The sequence below is a fragment of the Salvia hispanica genome, chromosome 2, assembly GCF_029641045.1.
Source record: "Salvia hispanica isolate PSC_SH4W2 chromosome 2, Shi_PSC_v1, whole genome shotgun sequence".
Taxonomy (NCBI): domain Eukaryota; kingdom Viridiplantae; phylum Streptophyta; class Magnoliopsida; order Lamiales; family Lamiaceae; genus Salvia; species Salvia hispanica.
In genome coordinates this window covers 39,359,183-39,368,597 of record NC_142693.1, presented here as the reverse complement: position 1 = coordinate 39,368,597, position 9,415 = coordinate 39,359,183, and the positions used below count along the sequence as shown (strand labels likewise).

The 9,415-nt window shown below is 40.1% G+C and overlaps 1 pseudogene; it reads left to right on the top strand.

The window, feature by feature from the left end:
* Positions 1-711: 711 nt before the first annotated feature.
* LOC125190791 (dirigent protein 11 pseudogene) lies at positions 712-1,484 on the top strand (annotated as a pseudogene).
* Positions 1,485-9,415: the final 7,931 nt, after the last annotated feature.

Sequence of the window (9,415 nt, the reverse complement as noted above, 5' to 3'; positions counted from 1 at the left end):
TCCGTCTTTGCAAGAGCGGTTGTCTATTCGGGCAAGGACACGTGATTTTACCGCCCACGCCCAACTCCAGGAGGATCTAATGGAGCACATTTGGGCAAAATTTGGCAACCATTAGATGATCGTCACTAGAGAACTCCTTCTTCTGCTTCTTTGCCTCCATTTTTTTTTATTTGAGTTTAAGTGTGCAATTTGTAATTTCTAGTTTTTTAATTATGTCTTTTTTATTTTTTTATGTATTTTAAATTGTAATTTTATTTTATTTATAATGAAGTGTGTTTTTTATTAATTGAATTTGTTGGAATTAAAAATAAAAAATGAAATTGAATGAATAGTTAAGAGATTGTTAAGAGATGGTTAAGAGATGGAGGGTTGCAGGTGCTGTCTCTTAGTTAAGAGATGAACTGAAAAGTACAGTGGAGCCCATGAATAGTGAAGAGATGAGACGGTTAAGAGACGGATAAGAGATAGCGTTGCGGATGGCCTAATTCATTACTTTTGCTTTCGCAGATGTATCTAATTATATCTAAAGTAGTACATGGGTCATGGCTGTTTCCATGAATAACTCGTACGAGTGAAACACATCCAAAAAAAACAATTTTTTATCGCAAAAAAAAAAAAAAAAAAATTATGAATTGTGTACTTTAAAATTTACTGTTATAGACGCGGTTATAGATGTACTCTATTTTGCATATAACCTCATTCTCCCAAAATAAAACGACAAAGAAATTAAAGAAAGATGGAGAAGCACGTTTTAACTTTAATGCTAATCATATGCTTATCAATAATAGTGCTGAAGCTGCAGTCTCTCTCCAGGACAAAGAAGATCACGCGCCTCCATTTCTACCTCCAGGACTTCATCGACGGTGACAGACCCACCGTCTGGGAAGTGGCGGCCTGCAACCTAACCGGCGTTCTGCCGTCGCTGTTCGGGAAAGTGATGGTGATGGACGACCCCGTCACGTCCGGGCCCGAGCTAGACTCTGAGGAGGTGGGGCGGCTGCAGGGGACCGCGGGGGTGGCCGACTTCCGCGAGGAGGCTCTCGTGCTGCTCCTCAACCTCGTGCTCACAAAGGGCGAGTTCGAGGGCAGCACGCTTAGCATTCTCGGCCGTAATCCGTTGGGCGCCGAGTCGAGGGAGGTTTCCATCGTCGCCGGCACGGGCGCCTTCAGGATGGCCACCGGCTATATCATCACTAGCACTTATTATAAAGATCCCGCTGGGGTTCATAATGTCTACGAGTACAATGCGGTCGTGTATCATATGGATCCCAACGTTGTGTTCTGCTGTAATTATTGATATACTAGGCCATGTTTGATAGGGTAATCTACGGATGAATTTCTATGAAAAGAGTATGTTCTCCGTACTCAGAATAGTTCTCTGTTTGAATTAGTCGTGAGTTTTCATAAATTTGTTCTGTTTGTATTTTTGATGATTAATTTTGTTGGTTGATATGTTCTGAGTGGGAAAATCGTTTTTGTTGCAATGATCGAGGAATGATGTTTTTGGTAGATAAAAGTAACTCCCAGTCTCCCACCATCGGCGATTTATAATCTCATGCTCTCATTTGACACAAGTCGTAAGAAATGTGAAGAAAAAATGAGTGGAATGTGTATTCATTTTTTATACAGTGAACTACAGAAATGGTTCTTGGATTATGAGTTTATCTCATTCATAGTCTTTGGACTTTATCTCAAAATTGGTTTTTTTGGCTTTTTTTCTTGTACGAAAATGTCCTTTTGGGGGATTTTGGAGGGTTTTTGGCAATTTGATCTTCTTACATTTTTAACATTTTAAATCTGATATTATTTTAGTTATGTACTAAATCTGATATTATTTCAAAATAATCATTCTTCTTCCATTTTGTCATCCTTCACTTTGTTTTTTTTATTTATTTAATTTTATAAAATTAAATTTTAAATTTTGATTTTTAAATATAAAAAAAATTTAACTAAAACTATTAATTCATGGACACAATAAATATTGATTAAAACTATTAATTTTTGTTAGTTAACCACATTTGGAGTCACTTATTGTTATGGCTCGGATTTTAAGAAAGAGTTGAAGTGTGTAATAAATGAAGTGAGATGATGGAGTGTATAATAAATGAAGTGAGATGGTAGAATGTGTAATATATGAAGTGAAATGGTGGAGTTGGTTGAAGGTGGGTCCCTTTTGACTTTTGATTTTTGTTTTGATTTATTTTAATATAGATAATGACATTTTTATGTAATTTTGATGAAGAATGGGGTAAAATTGTATGACCAAATATGAAAAATTCTAAAAGTAACTCTTAAACTGGGACGGACTTTTATGGCAAAAAGTGACTCTTGATCTGGGACGGAGGGAGTATAATATTCAGCTGAATTGAAGAAGTACAGAAAAATAATATTAATCATGATGAAAAAATAAGAGCTATTATATTTAGCCTTCGTTCGGTTGTGATAATTGCTTGTGATTGAATATTATGAAGTTGACTAAAAATTTGATCCCACTAAAAATTTTATGTAGGAGCATTTTTGTTGAAATTTTCTAGTAAATTTTGATTGTTTTCAAATTAATAAACGAAAATTATATTAGTCTTACATTAGATGCATATATATTTCAGAATAAATCGAGTTATATAATCCATTTATGGTTAAAGCTATTAAATATTGATTAAAACTAAGACGTTGTCATACCTTATTGATTAAATATTAGTAGACATTATCAAAAATTGATTGTGACTATTAATTTTTGTTTTTCTTAATAATTTTTATAATTAAAAAAATTTATTGATATTTAAAAATTGAAATTTAAAATTTAATTTTGTAAAATTAAATCTAATATTGAAATAAAGAAACAAAGTGAAGGATGACAAAAGGGAAGAATAATGATAATTTTGAAATAATATCAGATTTAGTACATAACTGAAATAATATCAGATTTAAAATGTGAAAAGTGTGAAAAAGATCAAATTGCCCAAACCCATCAAAATCCCTCAAAAGGGCATTTTCGTACCCAAAAAAAACCAAAATGACCAATTTCGAGATAAACCCTTAGAGTATCCACAGTGGTGGCCCTCTTGGTCATGCCCAAGCCACCATTTCTTGGGATGAATACTTGGCCACCACAATGGTGGCCCTCCGGGCCACCAATTAAAATTCTTTTCTTACATTTTTTGTTATATTTAATTAAGCTAGAATAAAAATTATTGGACCATAAAAATTAAAAAATTCTAAATTAATTTTAAAATTTTTGACAATTACAAGTAAATATATTTATTGAAAATTTGAATTTTAATTATTTCCGTAATTAGGGTGTGAATTGAATCACAATCCTTAATTAAAAAGTTGACCAAATTAATAAGGATTTAGTGATTGAGATTGATTTGTTTCCTAAGTTAATGCAAAAAGTTTTCAAAACTGCTGTATAATTTTCGTCACATACACTCTCTCTCTCTCCACTTCATCTTCTCTAGAACCCTAAAAAATTAACATAAAAACTGAAAAAAAAAATATTAATTCAGATTGCCCAAGGGCCGCGACTCTCGGCCCCTGCAGTGACGAGCCGAGTTGTGTGCCCAAGGGCCTCGGCCTGGCTGAGAGCTCGGCCCTCTCTCGTCCACCTTGCGCCTCGGTAGTGGGGAGCCGCTCCTGGGCCGACTCTGGGCCAAGGGCCACGGCCCACCCACTATGGATACTTTTAGTCCAGGGACTACTGGCGATATTATTAAAATCCAGAGATTATAGAAGAAATAAACACATAATCCAGAGATCATATTTATAGTTCACGCTTTTTTATACTATTAGATAACTAGGCACAAAATTCAGGAATCACTGTTACCTAGCTTGTTTCCCTAATTTCATCACAATAAATTCCACTTATTAAGGGGTTTAATTTAAATGGAAAGTGTTTATGGCCGGGCCCACACTACTTATTTTGTTTGATTCCCTAGTCAGAAAACACCTATACATATCCATGATTCACTTTTTTTGTTTTATCAGTGCACATGAGAGTGTCTACAATGGTGACTCTCAATTGTGGACACTCTTGGGCATGCCCAAGCCACCATTTCTTGGACATGCCCAACAAACTTGGCCCAGTTCATAAAAACTTGGCAACTACAATAAAAATTTTGATTAAATTTTCTAATATTTATTGTTAAATTTTGATTTTAGCTATAATAAAAATTATTTACCTATAATAATTAAAACACGTAATGCATAATTAAAATAAAAAAATTATAACAAAATTTTCGTTGTATTAATATAAAAGGGAAATTTACCCAACGAAAATTTTCGATACAACACGAACAACACAGAGAACTCATATCACGTTGCTCCTCCTCCTCTACGGTTCCAGACCTCTTCAACCAAATCAGCTTGCAGTGTTGAATTGGATATTTTACTCCGCATATCGGTGAAGCACTGAATGAAGTATTCATTACTGCGTGGTACACCCATCTGCAGGGGAGAGGTTGCAATACCGTGACTTGTGCTAGCACCATCTTCCGGTGCCCAGCGCTCTGCAGCAAAGCCTTAATCATCTATTATCATATTGTGCAATATGAGACACGCAGTCATGATGTCTGCGACATTATTTTTGTGCCATAGTCGAACCGGGCACCGTATAATGGCCCATCACGCTTGGAGGACTCCAAAAGCCCGCTCAACATCCTTCCTAGCACCCTCTTGTTTTTTTGCAAAATAGGTCTGCTTCGGCCCAACTGGTTGTCAGATCATCTTGACAAACACGGGCCAACGAGGGTATATTCCACCTGCCAAATAGTATGCCCTGTTGTACTACGTGCCATTGGCCACGAAGCTGACTTGTGGACCCTCACCCTGGGACTCATCATTGAAAAGATGTGACGATTTTAGAATGTTGATGTCGTTGTTCGACCCAACGACACCAAGATACGCATGCCAGATTTGCAAGCGGTAGACAGCAACGGCTTCAAGGATCATCGTGGGATGTCGCCCTTTGAAACCAGAAGTGAACTGCCCCTTCCAAGCCACCGGGCAGTTCCTCCACTCCCAGTGCATGCAATCGATGCTGCCCAACATCCCCGGAAAATGATGCACAGTCCCGAGCATATTTATCAGTCTCTGGCATTAATCGGTCATTGGTTTCCGTAGGTACTCCCCTTTGAAGATAGCTTTGATACCCTTGCAAAACTGTCTCAGCGTTTTAAGCGCAGTCGTTTTGCCCATCTGTAGATATTCGTCGAACATGTCAGCAGGCCCGGCATAGGCAAGCTGCCTAATTGCCACGGTGCACTTCTGATATGTCGACAATCCGGGTCGACCGGTGGCATCATGACGCAAGGTGAAACACCTGTACCACTGAGAGAAACAAGTCGCAATATGGATGAAAAGTCGTTGAGACATTCTGAATCGCCGACGAAAAATCTCCGGCGTATAACGGGGTTTATCGCCGAAGTAGTCTTCCATCAACCGCTGGTCAGCCCCGGCATGGTCACGGTTGATATACCGCCGATGATAGATCGGCCGAGGGACCGCCGCCGCCCCGCTACGGCCTCCTCCTCCTCGTCGGCTTCAACGAATACCTAATCAATCGCTCGTTGAAAACTTTCATCGTCGGAATCCATGTTTTGAAACTAAATTGAAATCGATTGGAAAGAGTGGAGTTTGGTTTGGGGTAAAAAATGGAGGAAAAATGATGAATATATAAAAAAATTTAAAAATTAAAAAAAAAATTAATTCGGATGCCCAAGGGCCGCGGCTCTCGGCCCCTGCAGTGGCGAGCCGAGCCGCGCGCCCAAGGGCCTCGGCCTGGCCGAGAGCTTGGCTCTCTCTTGTCTACCCCCCTAGGGCCATCTCCTTCTCGCACCTCGATAGTGAAGGGCCGCACCTGGGCCGACTCCGGGCCAAGGGCCGCGGCCCTCTCTCTTGGGCATGCCCAAGCCGTCATTTCTTTGTCATGCCGAACAAACATAGCCCTGCCCATAAGAACTTGGCCACTACAATGGTGGTCCTCCGGGCCACCATTTTTTGTTATATTTCAACAATTAAAATTATTTTCATACATTTTTGTTATATTTTAATATTACTAGAATAAAAATTATATGCCTATAATAATTAAAAAATGCACACTTTAAAAAAATGCATACTTTAAAATTACTAGAAAAAATTGAAACCAAATTTTCATCGTATTATAGATAGGTAAAATTATACAACGAAATTTTTTTAAAAACAATAAAAAAAAATGACGCCACCGCCGCTGGCACCGCCCATTTCCGACCCTTCGCCCCACCCTAACTTCAACCTCAGTCGTATAATGAGGTCGTAGTAGAATCTCTTGGTCTCCGGATCAGTCGACTTCTCGTACAAGGCCAAGCTATCCTGAAGCTGCTTCATCAACTGCACCTCTAGGGTATGAGCCAACGTTGCCCTCGGTGTTGAAGGCACTATTGTAGCACCTCTAGCTTTCCGAATTGCGTCACGCTGGCCCTGCGGATGTGGGTGCCGCGAGAGTGTAGAGGGGGGGGGTCCTCCTCCAAAGCATCATCGTTCAGGTCGAAGGCATGTGAATCGCTACTACTGTTGTATTTTCCGGCGACACCGAGTCTTGTCCGCTTCGGCCCAGGGACAGGCTCTTTGTCGATGAGGGACCTGAATTTCGGGCAGTCCCGCAGAACGAGGTATTCGTCCCAGTAGGTGAACTTGGGCCACTTTTCGGTATTGAACAATTGATACGACAACGCTCGCACGTCGGTGATAAGGCTAATTTCATGCATTGGTTATGGGGTTAAATTCTGTAATTTGCCGGGTCTAACACAAATTTTAAGCCAGGTGTGTAGAGAAAACGCCAGGTCCGGGAAAAAGAAGAAAGTTGCCTAGAGAAGGTAGCTGGCAGAGGAAGTGAGCAGAAAAGAAGAAGAATTCACCAGACGAAGGAGCGTTCTAGACAAGGGCAGAATGGGAATTACAAAGAAGAATCTAGAAGCTCCATGCCTATAAATAAGAGCACGCGGCATACATGAGAGAGATCCATCACCTTTAGCTCTTAGCTTAGCTTTATCAATCTCTACACACAAACACTTGGGGGAAATCAGTTAGGGGTTTCACGGTCAGAAATTTCATCGGAGTTGTGCAACACCGTCTCCACGGGAGGCAAAGAAACAATCTATTTTCTGTTTTTCAGTTTATGTTTCCAAATTTTCCGAGACTTCGCTGTTCGAAGCTCGGCCGTATTTTGTTAATTTTCTGTTGGATATTGCACTATTTTGCTATGAAAGTTGCTGCTATGGTTTTGTTTCATGTTAGCGCTTCATTTTCTGTTTACTTTGGATGTTTTTGCGGTTGATCTGAGTTTGGAGTTGAATTGTGTGGAGATCGTAGTCGATTGTTTGAATCTGGTTGGATTTGTATGATAGGAGAAGGGGATTGTTGTGGTTTGTCGTGGGAAGCTTGGATCCAGAGTGGATGAAGCGTCCAGTGTTTGGATCTGTTCATATCTGCATGGTTTTGATGTTTAATCTATTATTTCTCATTTACCTCGTCTAGGGACAGTAGATTTGCTTCAGTTTCAGTAGTTAATCGTAGTAATCGGTTTAATTTAGCTTGCTCTGTTTTCGTTTCATGTTTGCTCTGTATTTCCTCTGCATTTTGTCATCAAAGTTTTTGAGAAGATGAAGTCATTGTTAGTTAAGCCTTTAGTTGGTTAATCTGCAGCTTTTCGTTAGTTAAGTCATGGTCCCCACGATTTATCTTTCCTCTGTCTAGGTTAGTTTTAGGAAGTCATTTACCGGGTCTGGTAGTTGTTTCTGCTCTAAGTGATTTTGGATACGACTTATCTTTCGTCATGCATGTTTCTGTTATTCTTGCCTAGGTCTAGCTGTTAGGGTAGAGCATTTCATTTCCCCAGTCTAGTAGTTAAATCCCAACCCCAAAAATGCGTGGCAGCAACCGAAAACAGTTTCCAAATCTCCTTGCATGTTTACTTACACCTCCATCTCTGTGTGATTCGATCCCTACTTCCTTATACTAATCTTTTTAGTGCAATGGGTTGAGGGTTTTGAAAGGCAAGGGGGGGTAAGATTGTGTGCACCAACGACTGAGGTTTCAAGGGTTCTTTGCGTTCCTAGACCCTGTGATCTAGCGGATTCTTTGGATCTGAGAAGTCTGATTTTATTTTGCACTACACTCACGTCTTACATCCGACAGGTTTTCAAATGGCGCCGTTGCCGGGGATGGATGGCGTAGTTTGTTTACGTGTTTAGAGATTTGGCGTATATAGTTTTAATTTCCTTTTATTTGTTTGTCTTTACAGTTTATGAGCAGAGGTCCACGATTCGGGAACTGGAGTAACCCATTTGGGTCAAGGGACGATCACTTCCGGTGGCAGGTTAAGGAGTCATTATCCACAGTCACCACCAGATCGGGACTAATAACCGGAGATCCGTTTCCGTTTGGCTCAGAGATTGGCGAGGACTGGAATTCGTCAGGAAAAGAGGATCTGAAGTCATCGTCAGAAACAGAATACTCAGGAACAGAGGAAGAAGCAGACGTTGATATGGCAAACCTGGTGGATCCTGATCCGGAGATCGGTTCGCTCACCGCGCATCTAGACGGCGAGCCCGCCCATGCTATTGTCTCGAATCAATGTCAGAGGGCCATCGACATCAAGACGAACGTGTTAGGCGTTCTGCCCACGTTTTCAGGACAGAGGAATTAATGTCCATATGAGTTCCTAAATGAGTTCAACAAGCTATGCAGCATTCAAAAGAGGCCAAATGATGCAACGGAGGAGAACGATGACACCGAAGAATTCATGGAGATTTTTGGTAAGTTGGAAATCAACTTGTTGTTCCTACAGGCTCTGAAGCTGCCTACCTTTAGCAAATTCACCAAGGAGTTCATTGCTGAGAAAACCAAACCTGGTGGGAAGATTGTTATTGGAGAAAATGTGTCAATTGTGATACAAAAGAGGAGAATGCCATCAAAACGCACAGACCCAGGTATGTTCACCTTACCTATTTCTTTGGGTGACATTAAGATTGAGCATGTTATGTGCGATCTAGGAGCATCGATAAATGTTTTACCGCTTTCGATATATAAGAAGTTGATAGGGGTAAGTCTGTTTGACATGAAGGTGGTAATTCAGTTGGCTGATAGAACATGCATCTAACCCGAGGGTGTGCTGGAAAATGTGATAGTAAAGGTGCGTGATTTCCTGTACCCATCTGATTTTCATGTGATAAAAATGAGTGAGAATGAGTCTGCTGAGTCTAGTGGAGTGCTTTTAGGAAGACTGTTTTTGTGCACCGCTAAGACTATAATTGATGTGTTTAATGGAACCATATGCCTGGACTATCATGGGGAGAAATACACCTTTAGCATTGATGAAGCTATGAAAAAACCACTGGATGTTGAAAATTTGCATGCTATCGATGTTATTAACCCCCTGGTC